Source organism: Nerophis lumbriciformis, linkage group LG07 (genome assembly GCF_033978685.3).
Source record: "Nerophis lumbriciformis linkage group LG07, RoL_Nlum_v2.1, whole genome shotgun sequence".
Classification (NCBI taxonomy): domain Eukaryota; kingdom Metazoa; phylum Chordata; class Actinopteri; order Syngnathiformes; family Syngnathidae; genus Nerophis; species Nerophis lumbriciformis.
In genome coordinates this window covers 40,605,001-40,622,675 of record NC_084554.2, presented here as the reverse complement: position 1 = coordinate 40,622,675, position 17,675 = coordinate 40,605,001, and the positions used below count along the sequence as shown (strand labels likewise).

The 17,675-nt window shown below is 39.5% G+C and overlaps 1 protein-coding gene across 2 annotated transcripts in view; it reads left to right on the top strand.

Moving 5' to 3' along the window:
- LOC133609499 (uncharacterized) overlaps positions 1-17,675 on the top strand; it is an 80,635-nt gene that overhangs the window by 29,550 nt on the left and 33,410 nt on the right. The gene's annotated exons all lie outside the window — the stretch shown is intronic.

Genomic DNA, 17,675 nt, shown 5'->3' with positions numbered 1-17,675 from the left:
ATGAAAGACATACTTGACTCAACTATTTGGCAGCATCCAAACCTGCCAGCTTGTCTTACTGAGTTTGGATATTAAAGTCCAGAGTATCATTGACCCCATTTTTTTGGGTTCAAACAACTGTAAGAAAAAAAAGCCTTTGGGAGCATTTTGGGCGGTTCTGCATTGAATAATAAGGGAGTGGGAAGAAAACATGTGCAAGTTGTTATTGTTGCTGTTTGTATGCATGGCAGTAAAGGCCCCTCACATACTGGACTGTGGATTCAAACATTATCCCTGTCCTTGATTACACACACTTGTGGTCCGGTTCTCTGGTGACGTGACAAGTGTGACGGCGCTAACCCCTTAAAATGGAATTTGGATGAAACGCAAGAATGTGACACTTTTTTGACGCAACCCCCCTCGGCTTTACCTGTCTTGCACACAGAGGCACCTTTTGTGCCTAAAAGCTGCTAAAAAGACAGTTTTTACCTCCTTGTCACTTTTGCAAAGATGACTTAATCTCCCCTAAGTCCAGTTTGGCGTCGGTTCCTTGTCCGATACTACCTGCAAAGCCAGCCACCCCAGTTTTCCTTCAGAAGTCCACCAGGACAATGTCCTTGTGTTTGGAGTGGGAATGTTTTTTTCTGCTCCTTGTGCTCAGTCAGACTTTCTCACAATTAGTCAGCAGTCAAGTGGACCAGGAAGTGGTTTGGGTGCCGGGCTGAGTCAGTCCTGCCCCCTTTTTCTGCATAGGAACTGATAATATTGACTCAGTAATCCCTTAGAAACTGCGAAATGAGTTCCACGGGAGTTTAGACACTTCCTTATGACCGCCTTGGCAGTAATCAGGAAAGGAAATTTGCAAGTCTTCCTAGTCGTAGATATGAATAAGTGTTCTACTTCTGAACCGCTGCACACAAAAGGGTGAACATTTGTGAAAATATACACCCTCTAGGGGTGTCAAACTCATTTTAGGTCGGGGGCCACATGGAGAAAAATCTACTCCCAAGTGGGCCGGACTGGGAAAATCACAGCACGATAACTTAAAAATAAAGACAACTTCAAACTTACATGTTGCGGTTAATAGCATTCTATCTTAATTTGTCGTTATTTATATTTTCTGGATAAAATATGTGATGCTGTTTATCAGTCAACTCATTGGTGTTAAGTTTCAATCTAACAAGATAAAAAAAATTATATCAACATAAAATTACAGTATGTTATTTATGTAGTTTGATCATTTTGCTCGACTGATCATATGGTTTATTTTGTACATATGTAGCATCATCTACAAAGATACAAAGAATTGCTATTGTGACATCCAGTGGACACATTTAGAATAGCTGTTTCATTCTTTCAAAAATTTCAGGTTAATTTCTAGACTTGGCAAACTCTTCCCGCGGGCCGGACAAGACCTGTTCGCGGGCCAGATTCGGCCCTTGGGCCGTACGTTTGACATCCCTGATCTACTGTGTTGCCTGAACTATTATTCTACTAACAAATACGCATTTCTCAAATTTGCTTTACGAAACCAACCCACTGTAACTTCATGGTGTTTAGCCAAATCGCCGCAAAATTTGGTCCACACTTTAACGTGTCTGGATTTTATGGTGTTCACTGTGACATTCGGTACGACAATAAATGGCGGGGATGCTTGTAACTTAAAATTTTTGCTCGTAACTTAGAGCATTACACAGTATTGGCATCACAAGCACACCCCTTCACTGGTTTAGATCATATCTTTCCGACTGCACTCAGTTTGTTCAACTCCGTTCATTCAAATCCCCTCCTTCTCCCGTTTCCTCTGGTGTCTCTGGGCTCTGTTCTTGGCCCCCTGCTTTTTATCATTTACATTCTTCCCCTTGGCAATATTTTCCGTGAATTTAAAATACATTTTCACTGTTATGCGGATGACACCCAGCTCTACATCTCAACCAAACCAACTGCTTCTCTTCCTCCTTCCTCTCTTACAGACCGCCTCAGTGAACTCAAGCAGTGGTTCTCATCCAATTTCCTTCAACTCAATAGTAATAAAACCGAAATCTTACTTGTAGGTACAAAAACCATTCTCGCCAAAACCAACAGCTTGTCCGTTACTCTCGGCAATTCCTCTGTTTCACCCTCCTCCCAAGTCAAGAGTCTGGGTGTCATCCTCGACAGCACACTCCCCTTTCAAGCCCACATAAACAACATTACCCGGTCTGCTTACTTTCATCTACGAAACATTAATCGTCTTTGCCCATCCCTTACCCCACATACTGCTGCCATACTAGTCCATAGCCTTGTCACCTCTCGCCTGGTTGGTCTCCCTCACAAGTCACTTCACAAACTTCAGCTTCTCCAGAACTCTGCAGCCCGGATAATCACCAGAACCCCTTCAATCCAGCACCTCCTCCCTGTTCTGCAGCATCTCCACTGGCTATCCATCAAATTTTAAAATAATTCTCCTCACTTTCAAAGCTATCCATAACCTCTCTCCGTCTTATCTCTCTGACCTGATCCATGTCGCCACGCCCTCACGTTCCCTAAGATCTTCTTCGTCCATCCATCTCACTGTCCCTTTATTTAAACTGTCCACCATGAGTGCCCGAGCTTTCAGCCGCTCCGCCCCACATCTTTGGAACTCTTTACCACCAGATCTTCGTAATTTAGACTCAATATCCCTCTTCAAATCAAGACTCAAAACACACCTATTCCTGACTGCTTATTCATTGTAATCATCTTATCTTATCTATTTTTGTTGTTGTTGTTGTTGTTTTTATCCAATTTGATTTTATTGTTTTGATTTTGTACGGTGTCCTTGAGTGTCCAGAAAGGTGCCTTATAAGTAAAATTATTTTATTTATTATTATTACATTTAGCTGAGCGACAGCTCTTATCTCAAAACACCACCACTTTATTGACATTTTTATTGGACGCAAATAAATCGCTTAGAGGAGTACAAACGTCAATGTTTGCAAGTCTCCGCAAACATGTCACGGAGTTTGGAAGATCCATGTCTTGTGGTTTTCACTGAGGATGACACAGTTAGTGCTTGGTCATTTTACAGCGGTGGGAATACTGAGTCATCTTTTGGACGCGGGTCCAACAGGGACAACTTTGCATGTGCAGAAAGTTCATTTGAGCGCCACAAAACTTCTGCACTTTGTATGTTTTCGTTGCTAGAATTGATGATGTCATCTCTATACTGCTAGCAGCCACTAGGGAGAATAGTCACATGATGATTGCTATGCTATGCTATGTGTTGATGTATTTATCAGCATGTGTAACAAGTGAGGAAAAATACATAAATTATTGTATGTTTTATGGGAATAAAAGATGGAAATGGATTTATTCCATCTCCTATGTGAATTAATAATGCCTTAAACTTCCACATTTGCCTTGACTGCTGTGGAATTTCCCTACAAACACTTTTTTTCGTGTTGCAGATTAATTTCCCTTCAAGCCAACAGGGTCAGCTATTTTTTTTTTTTTTGCATGTTCGATTCCCAGTGCAGCATGAAGTCATCATGTGAGCGGAGTTTGCTGGGAACACGATCACCGTGTCACACTTGGCGCCCGACCCTGGGCCGTTATCGGCCAAGGCTAATGAAGTCGCGCCTATGCAAAGTTGCACGATGGTCGTTTCTCTTCGCCACCCCGCTCTTATTAGTATGCGAGAAGCTGTCATGTTAATAGCAACCAAATGTTGTGATCTCACCGCCGTCAAGCATTGATCTGCACGAGCGCACGGAATGGGGTGAAAACAGAAAAGTTTTATATATTGGAGAGGACGTGTCTGCCTGGTGTATATGTGGCATCATCAATGATATTGTGTTACATGTCACCTTCATTTTAGTATTATACACTTCTTTTTCATATGCAGTGAAATACTCAATATAATGAATGAAATGGAGCCCATTGCCTCTTTGAACTAATAAGTGGAAGTGCATTAAATATAATTCCTACTAGGATCCAGATGTTGCTCTTTAGCGTTGCTCTAGTGGCTCCAATGAGCTTTTTCAAAAATGTAAAAAGATTTTAATATGGTTTCTGGAGGAGGAAAAATATGACACAAACCTTCGTAATTGTTAGAAATCCAATGGTTTATATTAAATATGCGTCACTGATGAGAGTATTTGGCGAGCGCCGTTTTGTCCTACTAATTTTGGCGGTCCTTGAACTCACCGTAGTTTGTTTACATGTACAACTTTCATTTTGTCCACCAAACGTTTTATGCTGTGCGTGAATGCACAAAGGTGAGCTTTGTTGATGTTATTGACTTTTGTGGAGTGCTAATCAGGCATATTTGGTCAGTGCATGACGGGTTAGTGCATGTGCCTCACAATACGAAGGTCCTGAGTAGTCCTGGGTTCAATCCCGGGCTCGGGATCTTTCTGTGTGGAGTTTGCATGTTCTCCCCGTGACTGCGTCGGTTCCCTCCGGGTACTCCGGCTTCCTCCCATCGCCAAAAACACGCACCTGGTGATAGGTTGATTGGCAACACTAAATTGTCCCTAGTGTGTGAATGTGAGTGTGAATGTTGTCTGTCTATCTGTGTTGGCCCTGTGATGAGGTGGCGACTTGTCCAGGGTGTACCCCGCCTTCCGCCCGTATGCAGCTGAGATAGGCTCCAGCACCGCCCGCGACCTCAAAAAGGGACCAGCGGTAGAAAATGGATGGATGGATGGATGACTGCATGCTAATCGATGCTAACATGCTATTTAGGCTAGCTGTATGTGCATATTGCATCATTAAGCCTCGTTTGTAGGTATATTTGAGCTCATTCAATTTCCTTTCCCTTTGTTCTCTGTGTGTTTAATTTATATTTGCTTGTCTCATGAAACATAATCTGTATGTAAATATTGGCTGCATGACAGATAGTTATTTCTGTGCTGTTCCAGACCACAGCAAACGTTACCCAGCTCGCAAAGAACATTTATAACTTTGGCCATTCTAAGACAGTCATTTCCAGGAGTTATCTCACCCTCCGAAAAGCCTCCATTTTATGAATGTTTTTCAATTTTGTACAATTGTGTAGAATAAATATTACATTGCAACATTTCTGCAAATTAATCTGCGACACATAGTCATTTTAATAGTAGGCAAGTATAGGTAATATAGACACTTACATCATGTATTGCCTTCATTATAACACTTATATAAGATGTTTAATTTTTTGCGGCTCCAGACAAATTGTTTTTGTTGTATTTTTGGTCCAATATGGTTCTTTCAACATTTAGGGTTGCCGAGCCCTGCACTAGCCTCTAATGATCCAATCTTGATTGGTTTCTTAGGTTGAGTGTCCATTCTTAGCAATTTAGAAAACGGTCTTTTAATCCAGTGGTCCCCAACCACCGGGCCATGGCCCGGTACCGGTCCGTGGCCCGGTACCGGTCCGTGAATCGATTGGTACCGCACAAGAAATGTAAAAAAAAAATGTTTTTAATTTAATAATTACACTCATTCACACTCATTCGCACAAAAGGGTTGTTTTTTTCTGCTATTAATATTTCTGGTTCCTACATTATATATCAATATATATCAATACAGTCTGCAGGGATACAGTCCGTAAGCCATACTTGCCAACCCTCCCGAATTTTCCGGGAGACTCCCGAAATTCAGCGCCTCTCCCGAAAACCTCCCGGGACAAATATTCTCCCGAAAATCTCCCGATTTTCAGCCGGAGCTGGAAGCCACGCCCCCTCCGGTTCCATGCGGACCTGAGTGAGGACAGCCTTTTTTCCCGACGGGAGGACAACAGGCTGACAAGAACTAAATCATCCAGACTAGAGATCAATTGTATTATTATGTTTATCTTACCTAAAAATACATATATTTATTAATTTAAAAAAATATATAAATAAATAAATGTTTACTATATTTTGCTAAAAACATCAAAATTAATTTTATTTTTATTTGTATTTTTTCTGACTCCTTATTACATCCAGCCATAGAATTATACATTAAAATAAACATATTTGAAATAATTAATTTTAAATTATCATAATAATTCATTTAAAATGACCATATTTAATTATTAAAATAATTGCTTGTTTATCAACAGCTTTAGCATTTTATTCATTACATTTTGAAGCTCTCAGAAGCCAAGTTATGTTATATTCCTTAAGATTTATTTATGCAAGTTTGAAGTATCAATTATCTAAACACAGTTTTGTTTGCATATTTTCAGGATGTAGATATATATGTATATATATATATATATATATATATATATATATATATATATATATATATATATATATACACAGTATATAGCTGTCAATATACTCCTCCCCTCTTAACCACCCCCGACTACGCCCCCACCCACCCACCTCCCGAAATCAGAGGTCTCAAGGTTGGCAAGTATGCCGTAAGCCCACATGATTGTATTTTTTATGACAAAAAAAAAACAAAAACAGTCTGTGGGACAAATTTTCAAGCGTTGACAACATGTTTTTTTTATTGTGGTTGTAGTTTGCAGTGGTGTGCAGCATCGTGCTGAAAATGTATGAGGGGTGTCCCGTTCCGAAGTTGATATCAAATATCTGTCTGATACCAGCAACAACAAGAACAACAAGTATGCGATGACATTGGCTTGCATCTAAAATCTCAGATCCAAGCAGTCCTGCAGTGTGTTTACGTGTGCAAAACCTCTAAATGTCCTCCAGGAAACACACAAGGTTGTTTTTTTCATATACAAAAGGTAAACGTAGTAGTCTATAGGCTACTCGGAGCGAGCAGCTCCACAACAGCTAAGCACACAATAGCACACAAGCTGGACATACTGTAATAAAAAAAAATGTGCCGTCTAAAACAGCACATTTGTCAATATAAACAAATATTAAATAATTATGGTTGCATATTACTTACCGTACACATACAATGTCTCCTAGCCAGAAGCGTATTAGAAAGGTCCCAGTAACAAACGTGTCCACATCATTCAAATTATGAAGTCATTAGCTCAATTTAATGAATTATTGTGGCCATAAAATGTCACAAAAAACAATTACCGCTCTATTCCTACTTAAAGACAGCATACATCCACTCCAGACAATTAATAATAAATAGGTTAGTGTTTTTTCATACCTACCATTGTTTTCTGAAGCAGCATGGTGACAGTGGTTAGTGCTTGTGCCTCACAGCAAGAAGGTCGAGGGTTAAATTCCCGGGCTCAGGGTCTTTCTGTGTGGAGTTTGCATGTTCTCCACGTGACTGCGTGGGTTCCCTGCGGGTACTCCGGCTTACTCCCACCTAAATTGGCCCCGGTGTGTGAATGTGAGTGTGAATGTTGTTTATCTGTGTTGGCCCTGCGATCATGGTGTTAGTATATTTTTAACATGCGTACAATTACAATATGACTCATCACGTTTCCAGTTTGTCATTAAAAAAGGAGTAGTGTAAGAAGCAGAGATTATATAATCCTACCCCTTTTTGTTTTATAGTCATTTCTAACACAACAGTGGATAAACAAATGCATGCAAAAGTAAAGAAATGAGTAAGGAAATAAATATTCAGTACATAAATAAACAATGAGTACATTTCTCATGAATAAACAACCAATTACGTTTTGATTCACATAATGGGATGAATGGGATTATCTCACTATCTCACTAATGAGATCCAACATTTGAATATTACAAAAGTAGTTTTATAATGCCCACTTATATGCCATGTACACATTTTTTTTTAAAGTGTCTCTAATATTTTGTTCCCAACCCCAGAAACAACTAGAAGTGCATTAAAGCTGCACTATGTAATTTCACATTTTAGAAAATTGCATTGCATCATTTATTTGACCTACCGTATTTTTCGGACTATAAGTCGCAGTTTTTTTCATAGTTTTCTGCAGTGCGACTTATATATGTTTTTTTCCTTCTTTATTATGCATTTTCGGCAGGTGCGCCTTATACTCCGGTGCGACTTATACTACGAAAAATACGGTAATATGGATCATATTTACCATGAATTGATTTACGTGGACCCCGACTTAAACAAGTTGAAAAACTTATTAGGGTGTTACCATTTAGTGGTCAATTGTACGGAATATGTACTGTACTGTGCAATCTACTAATACAAGTTTCAATCAATCAATCAATCAAAAAAAAACTAGCCTCTCCTATAAGGGAACGTTTTTTGGTACTTAGCACGCTTTCAATGGCCCTCGACATGTTCTAAAAAAATATAATTGTCATATCAGGGATTCTCAAACTGTGGCCCTATCTAGTGGTACGCCAAAGAATCACTTAATTAAATATTCAAACACAATGTTACTGTTCAAACGGTGTGTAATGTTACAGTCATACTTGCCAACCCTCCCGGATTTTCCGGGAGACTCCCGAAATTCAGCGCCTCTCCCGAAAACCTCCCGGGACAAATTTTCTCCCGAAAATCTCCCGAAATTCAGGCGGACCTGAGTGATGTGTCGACAGCCTGTTTTCACGTCCGCTTTCCCACAATATACACAGCGTGCCTGCCCAATCACGTTATAACTATAGAATGATCGAGGGCGAGTTCTTGGTTTCTTGTGTGGGTTTATTGTTAGGCAGTTTCATTAACGTCCTCCCAGCGCGGCAACAACACACAACAACAGTTTTCGTCTACCGTAAAACAGTTCGTCTGCAGTAAACAGCAATGTTGTGACACTCTTAAACAGGACAATACTGCCATCTACTGTACATGCATATGTGACAATAACATCTCGGGCTTTAAGAGAGTGAAGTGCACAACTGCGCACACAACAAGGAGACGAATCAGAATGCATCATCAGAGAGGTTGTTCAGCATGGTTAGAAAAATAGTGACAGAGAATAGAACAAGGATGGACTATTCAACCCTTAACTCAACATTGAGTAGATGAGTGTTATGTGTGTGTATATGTGTAAATAAATGAACACTGAAATTCAATTATTTGTCTTATTTATTTATTTATGTATGTATATATATATATATATATATATATATATATATATATATACAGTATATTATATATACATATATATATATATATATATATATATATATATATATATATATATATATATATATATATATGTATGTATATATATATATATATATATATATATATATATATATATATATATATAGGAAATACTTGACTTGGTGAATTCTAGCTGTAAATATACTCCTCCCCTCTTAACCACGCCCCCCCCCCCCCCCCCCCCCCCCCACCTCCCGAAATCGGAGGTCTCAAGGTTGGCAAGTATGGTTACAGTGGCCATAAATATTAAATATACTTGTTAAATAAAAACCTCTGCCTTGTTTTTAATGAATACTTAAACCAACTATGCAACTGTATTTTAATGTTGGCCATTATGGTGGTATTTAGCGAGCCAAGGGTTTTCTGAGGTGGTACTTGATTAAAAAAAAAAAAAAAGTTTGAGAACCACCGAGATATGTTATTAAGACCATTTTTTGTCATCTGATTTTTTCCAGCTGAATGTTTACACTGCAAGTAAAATGTGATTTTTATCAGACTCCAGTGGAAACACTCATAGGCCGCAATGTGACGTCACTTGCATGCGCACTTCGATAAAGTGAAAACAAGTTGACCGGGAGGAAGTGGCTACTACTACAAAATAAAATAAAAGTTTCAACACCTTAAAGATTTTTGTTTTTTACGTGAAAGTAAATGAAAGTAATATAATGCATGAATGCATGTATATAGTGTAATATATTTGGGAGGGTTGCAGTCTTTTTATGGCTGTTAAGTAGAGAAGACACGGACATCAGGGTGGATCTACGGGAGCTTTATTTTTCAACTCACGTGTAAGCTAATGCGCCACAGCGTCAATTCCAGTCTTTCAACAATCGCTATACCAAAATATATATTCATTTATTACATATAAGCGGGTGTTGGGGTGAAATATCCATTTCCCCTGGCAACTGCATCTTTCCGGCACACACGAGCAGTGTTGGGTTAGTTACTGAAAACCAGTAACTAGTTACAGTTACTAGTTACTTTATTTCAAAAGTAACTCAGTTACTAACTCAGTTACCTACACCAAAAAGTAATGCGTTACTGTGAAAAGTAACTATTTAGTTACTTTTTTTTTTTTTAAGGCTCCCATTAATGCCCTTTTAGCCTTCATTTCAGTACTGTTATTGCACTGGAAAATAATACAATCTGTTGATCAACTTGACATGCATTTGCATCACTGAACTCTGCTAAGCAATGTGGTCTACATACATACAACACACAAAGACAAAGATATGTTTCAAAGGGTCAATTTATTTCAGGCCAGAACAAATTGACAAAACTATTTTAAATAGCTGCAACATAACATACATAAGTAACAAATCGCATAATAACAACATGTCACAACTTAGCTGTAAACCTGGCTTCACCCAAGGAAGGCACACATGACATGATTATATGTCATGTCACTATATACAGCACACATACTGCTATACACAAAGCCTAACCAGGCCTTTTTTTCTCTCAAGGAATTGTGAAATAAAATCATGTCTTCAGGAGCTCAACACTGTACTGAAACCCAGAACACTACGCATTTCCCCAGTTTTAGTTTAGAGAAAAGGAAAGATTGGCCTGGCCCTCTTTATGTTTGTGAACTTTATAGTCTATACATTTAGAGTGATGTGATAATCAAACACTCTAGAAGTCTAGAATGAAAGAGTATATAAGAGAATTGACAGAGTGTGTGTACCTTCAGTGCTGAATGATGAGCAGAGGCAGAGTTTGGAGTGTCTTCTTTAGCTTGCTTTCCATTTTTATGTGCTCACTGTCCACTGTGTCCAGCGGCCTGAAAGCGGGTGACTCCACTGTAGAAATAGCCTGCATGTCTTCTAGCACATACGCTGCAATGGCTCTATCACTGTTGTCCTGGCTAGCAGTCCCTCCGTTAAAATCCTTAGGTGAAGTGTGTCTCTCTTTACTAGCTTCGTCGAAGCATGTTTCTTTTGTAGCTGTTTCAGCAGATTTGAATTGCTGTTTTGGGCAGAAGAGAGGATCTTTGATCCAAGACACAACTTACATTTAAAGGGGAACATTATCACAATTTCAGAAGGGTTAAAACCATTAAAAATCAGTTCCCAGTGGCTTATTTTATTTTTCGAAGTTTTTTTCAAAATTTTACCAATCACGCAATATCCCTAAAAAAAGCTTCAAAGTGCCTGATTTTAACCATCGTTATATACACCTGTCCATTTTCCTGTGACGTCACACAGTGATGCCAATACAAACAAACATGGCGGAAAGAACAGCAAGGAATAGCGATATTAGCTCGGATTCAGACTTGGATTTCAGCGGTTTAAGCGATTCAACAGATTACGCATGTATTGAAACGGATGGTTGTAGCGTGGAGGCAGGTAGCGAAAACGAAATTGAAGAAGAAACTGAAGCTATTGAGCCATATTGGTTTGAACCGTATGCAAGCGAAACCGACGAAAACGACACGACAGCCAGCGAAAGCGAGAACGAATTCAGCGATCGCCTTCTAACCAACGATTGGTATGTGTTTGTTTGGCATTAAAGGAAACTAACAACTATGAACTAGGTTTACAGCATATGAAATACATTTGGCAACAACATGCACTTTGAGAGTGCAGACAGCCCAGTTTTCATCAATTAATATATTCTGTAGACATACCCTCATCCGCTCTCTTTTCCTGAAAGCTGATCTGTCCAGTCCAGTTGGAAATGCATCTGCTTTGATGGTCGCAGGATATCCACACATTCTTGCCATCTCTGTCGTAGCATAGCTTTCGTCGGTAAAGTGTGCGGAACAAACGTCCAATTTCTTGCCACTTTCGCATCTTTGGGCCACTGGTGCAACTTGAATCCGTCCCTGTTCGTGTTGTTACACCCTCCGACAACACACCGACGAGGCAGGATGTCTCCAAGGTACGGAAAACAGTCGAAAAAACGGAAAATAACAGAGCTGATTTGACTTGGTGTTTGTAATGTGTTTGAGAAAATGGCGGATTGCTTCCCGATGTGACGTCACGTTGTGACATCATCGCTCCGAGAGCAAATAATAGAAAGGCGTTTAATTCGCCAAAATTCACCCATTTAGAGTTCGGAAATCGGTTAAAAAAATATATGGTCTTTTTTCTGCAACATCAAGGTATATTGACGCTTACATAGGTCTGGTGATAATGTTCCCCTTTAACTAAAATGTTATTTTCTTTGTGCCCGACAAAAAAAAAGTAGTGAGAATATTTCCATATTAAGAAACTCGACTTCTGCTCCGCCATGATGTCTTGTTAGTAAACACAGATATAAATACCTTAAAATAAGTATATTCTCACTAATAACAAGTGCACTTTTCTTGGTAGAAAAAAAATATTTTGAAAAATATTCTTAAATTAAGTAAATGCTAGTGCCATTATCTTGACATAATGATATGCGCTCGGCATTACATTTCTTGAAACCAGCAAACTTATACTTAAAACGAATTTATTTTTCTTAATGGAAAAGCAACAAGGCAACCGCTTGTTACTCTCGGGGCCTCCTAGCCGCTCAGGCAAATCATATTGTCTAAAAATGCATTTTTCCATCGACAACATGACATCATCGAGTCAAGTGCGTGCTCTTTCAGTCAATTAGTGCGCATATATACAGCCCGGCCCCCAGCCAAATTTTTCTTTATTGTAATTTTGAAGAATTTACCTGAATGTGCGTGAACTATGTCTGTTCAAAATAGTTTGAAATGTCACATGTTAAATGTTTAAATATGAACTGTCAGTTTACTGTACTGTGCCAACTGTACTACTATATGAGTACGTGTTTTCTATTGTTTCATTGAAAATAAAACAGCAAAGTCAATTTGGCTGTCATCTGTGTTAATTATGAGACACAATTGTGTCACAATCATGATTTTTTTTTTTTCATGCTTTAATTAAGTAATTATTACTTTGAAAATGCAGTTTTATACTCGTGAGTGTTGATGACACAGCTTTGCAACAGTTGATATTCTAGTTTCAAGCATGTTTTACTCAATATAGGTCATAAAATCTCAGCAACAAGCTGTAATATCTTACTGAGATCATTTAGGACCAAAACACTTAAAACAAGTAAAACACTCTAACATAAAATCTGCTTAGTGAGAAGAATTATCTTATCAGACAGAAAATAAGCAAATACCACCCTTATTTGAGATATTTAATCTTACTTAGATTTCAGTTTTTGCAGTGTGGTTGATTTGGACACAATTTGCAAAAACCCTGTGCCTTTTTTTTTTTGTAGAGCCAGAACTGTTGGACTCTCTCACCGGGCCTGAGCCCAAGCATGTAAACAGTGGTTACCATGGAAACACCAGAAGCATCCTTATGTAGGAATATTGTGGTGTAATACAGTACAAGCAGGGTGTGTTGCAGTACACGGTGGTCCAGGAAAAAAAAGAAAGGGGAGTTCCCTGCAGCTTGAATCTCCCTTTTTTCCCCTTGTTGCCATGCAGGTGTTACAAGGAGACCCAGACAGGAATGACGTGAGGTTTCTCTTTGCATCCTCGCTAAAAAAAACTGCACTTGCAGCGATGCTTCCTCTGGAGTTCCTTGAGAAACGTGAACACAGTACGGTACAGTGCGGGTCTTTGTTTGCGTCCAGCTGTTCAGTCAGAACATTCGCTGATGTCACTTGCTGGGAAGAGCTGTGGGAATGCTGGCCCAAGAACCTTACCAGGACCGGTCTCCAGGAACTCCCGTTCCAGGCCTGTAGAGAAGCACCTATTTGAACATTTCCTCTATAAAGCGACGGCCGTGTTGTTTAACGAGGGGTTCCGGTCCAATTAAGACATGTGGCAGAAGTGCGCCTCACTTCCGATCTTCAGGAGCTGCCTTTGTGCTGCACGAGTATATTAGTGTGGGCTTTAATGCCTTCCAGATGCTTCTGCGAGGCGCCACCGCCACTAGGGGCGCTGCTCGCCAGGGTTGTCCTGCTAAGCAGAACCAGCTGACTACGAGGAGCGTGCACGGTTTGTTTGTCGTGCGCGGCAGGCTGCCGGTTTCCACGTGGATTATTTATGGGACGTGTCCCACATGTTGTCAGACTTATGGCAATCATGAAAATAAAGCAAGCCAAGCAGAAATTAATGTGGAAAAAGATGCGACAAAGCCCGATCTGACTTGGAAAACACAATGCAGGGTAATATTATGCACTTTTACACCAGTCCAATGTAATAGTTGAATCCAAAAAAATTATAACACATGTTTAAAATCTCAACAATATGGTTGTTGTGGTGGTGCTGGATTGCAACTGCAGCACTTCAGACTGTTATACTGCTTTGAGGAAGTCACAATAGTAGGAACACCGGCCAGTATATCAGTGGCGGGCCGTGCATTTCTCACCTAGGCCTTCAGTGATGTCCTACTTAGTCCGACTTCACCTCTCAAAATACCGTAATTTAATGTCACCACATGGACACGGCTGGAGATACTATACAGCAGTGGTTCTCAAATGGGGGTACGCGTACCCCTGGGGGTACTTGAAGGTATGCCAAGGGGTACGTGAGATTTTTTTTAAATATTCTAAAAATAGCAACAATTCAAAAATCCCTTATAAATATATTTATTGAATAATACTTCAACAAAATATGAATGTAAGTTCATAAACTGAACATCAAATCAAGTAGGCTATTCCATTCATTACCATAAACCCAGAGTTTCCCCCATGCCATGATGGTTTACCCTACCTGGCGGTGCCACACGGCACCAACTGTCAATCAACTATCGATGTAGAAAACAATGGAGGCTTGGTTAAAGCGTAGCAGTAATGCAGCTGAGACATGTGGACATGTTCCATAAATATTGATGTTAAAGATTTCTTTTTTTGTGAAGAAATGTTTAGAATTAAGTTCATGAATCCAGATGGATCTCTATTACAATCCCCAAAGAGGGCACTTTAAGTTGATGATTACTTCTATGTGTAGAAATCTTTATTTATAATAATTTTTCAACAAGTTTTTAGTTATTTGTATATCTTTTTTTCCAAATAGTTCAAGAAAGACCACTACAAATGAGCAATATTTCGCAATGTTATACAATTTAATAAATCAGAAACTGATGACATAGCATTTTACTTCTTTATCTCTTTTTTTCAACCAAAAATGCCTTGCTCTGATTAGGGGGTACTTGAATTGAAAAAATGTTCACAGGGGGTACATCACTGAAAAAAGGTTGAGAACCACTGCTATACAGAAACACACTTGCACACTACTGTTCATTGAACCCCCTCAACAGTGTACAAAAGGGTCTATTTTTCGTCGCATTTCACATTCAATAAACCCGCTTCAGCAATTGGTACTGTCACAATTAAAATAGTTGTATAAAACAGATGAAACATGAAAAAACAAAGAAATCAAATATTTGAACTGGATCGGTTCGCAGCCGAGTGTTCAGCGGCTGGAATGAGGATCAGCATCTCCAAATCTGAGGCCATGGTTCTCAGCAGGAAACCGATGGTTTGTACAGTCCAGGTAGAGGACGAGACTTTGTCCCAGGTGGAGGAGTTTAAGTATCTCAGGGTCTTGTTCACGAGTGAGGGAAAGATGGAGAAGGAAATCACCTGGAGAATCGGAGCAGCTGGGGCAGTATTGCAGTCTCGAGAGCTGAGCCAGAAGGCAAAACTCTTGGTCTACCGAGCTATCTACATTCTTACTCTCACCTATGGTCATGAAGTGTGGGTCATGACCGAAAGAATAAGATCGCGGATACAAGCGGCCAAAATGAGTTTCCTCTCAAGGGTGGCTGGCATCTCTCTTAGAGATAGGGTGAGAAGTTCAGTCACCCGAGAGAGACTCGGAGTAGAGCCGCTGCTCCTTCGTTTGGAAAGGAACCAGCTTAGGTGGTTCGGGCATCTCGTGCGGATGCCTCACTAGCGTCTCCCTAGGGAGGTCCTCGTTGCACGTCCCACTGGGAGGAGACCCCGTGGCAGGCCAAGGACCAGATGGGGGGGATTACATCTCCTCTCTGGCCTGGGAACGCTTCGGGATTCCCCAGGAGGAAGTTGCTAATATTGCTCTGGAGAGGGAAGTCTGGGGGTCTCTGCTGGAGCTGTTGTCCCCGCGACCCGATTCCGGATGGATGGAAATATTTGAACTCACAATTTGTAGAACCCATCCGACGCCGTATAAGCCAGTGGTACCACTCGTAGTCCTATGATTCGTGTGAAAGTGGTGGGCAAACCATTTCACCGCCGGTGTTGTGCCGAAATGTGATTGCCTGCCAAAAATAGATTTTCTTTGTGGGAGCGCGCACTGCTCGCTAAACCTGCATTGCTTGGCTTCGTCTGTCCACAGCGGATTACTAGGTGTAAGACAAACACTTTATCTTCCTGGTTATTGTACCGCTGAGTTTTCTGTGGCTTTCTATGGCTCGTATGGTTCCGGTGCCACTTCCTGTTTTCGCAACTTGTGATTGGATACTCACTTGGGACTCCCAAGTGAGTATCCAATCACAGCGTAAGGCCAGCTAGAAGGCCTTACAGACAACAACTCGTGATCTGATTGGCTATCGCAATTGTCTATCAACTGTATGTGTCTGTTCACTTAAGGGCAAAGACCCCGCATTGTTGATTCTGAAGGCTCCGGGCAGATTTCGTACAGCATGTCAACATAAGCTAGCTGAATTCTGTTTGGATACAAACTCTAAACTAAAAACAACAGCATTGGAAGGAACATTATTTTAGATATTTAGAGAAAGTAAATTAAAAATTACTTTTATCTTTAATTATGATCATGATTTCTGGTTATGTTAGGCCCACCACTGGTTAATATGATGAAAACTGATGGAGGTATGGCGTTTGTGAACGAATCGAGTCTTTCGAACGGCTCTTTTAAGTGAAAGATGAAAACCAATTCCCAGTATTGAGCCGTTCGTTTGGGAGCCGTTTTTCATGCACGTACAAAGTTAACGTTGGTAACTGCCCACTTGGCATCAGGGGGCCACCCGACTGGCAACTGGACTAGAAAATGAGTCATAGTTAAAGGAAATTTAGCAGCATTTGGAAAAAAAATAAAAATAAAAATCATATAGAAAAACATATGTATATTTAAATAATTACTTTTCAATTGTATTTGTTATTTCTTTTATGTGTGTATTTATTTTGTTTCTGGATTTACTTTCCAGGTTCATTATTCTAAAGCAGGAGTGTCAAAACTTTTTAGCTCAGGGGCCACATGAAAGAAAATCTGGTAAAATCATGGCATGATAACTTAAAAATAAAGACAAATTGTTTTCTTTGTTTAGAAATAGAAAAAAACCCGGTTGTAAGTTCGACACCCTTGTTCTAAGGGGTAGTAGTTTAGGGGTACACACACAAGGTGTAATTTTGTATTCACATTTTTATTATGTTCAATTTTTTTGTTGTAGTTTTATTGATACTTTTTATATCTGTTAATGCATTTTATTTGTACTTATTATTTGTGTATATTTTTCTATATTGTTAAAAAGCTCCACATTTTTTTAGGTGAAGGAAAATTCTAACTAGTGAAAAGCATGAAAATATGGCATCGCTTTATAAAGTGTTTACAATAAAAACACAACCAAAAATGTAATTATAGCTAGGGCTGCAACTAACGATTCATTTGATAATCGATTAATCTGTTGATTATTACTTTGATTAATCGATTAATAATCGAATAAAAGAGACAAACTAAATTTCTATCCTTTCCAGTATTTTATTGGGGACAAAACAGCATACTGGCACCATACTTATTTTGATTATTGTTTCTCAGCTGT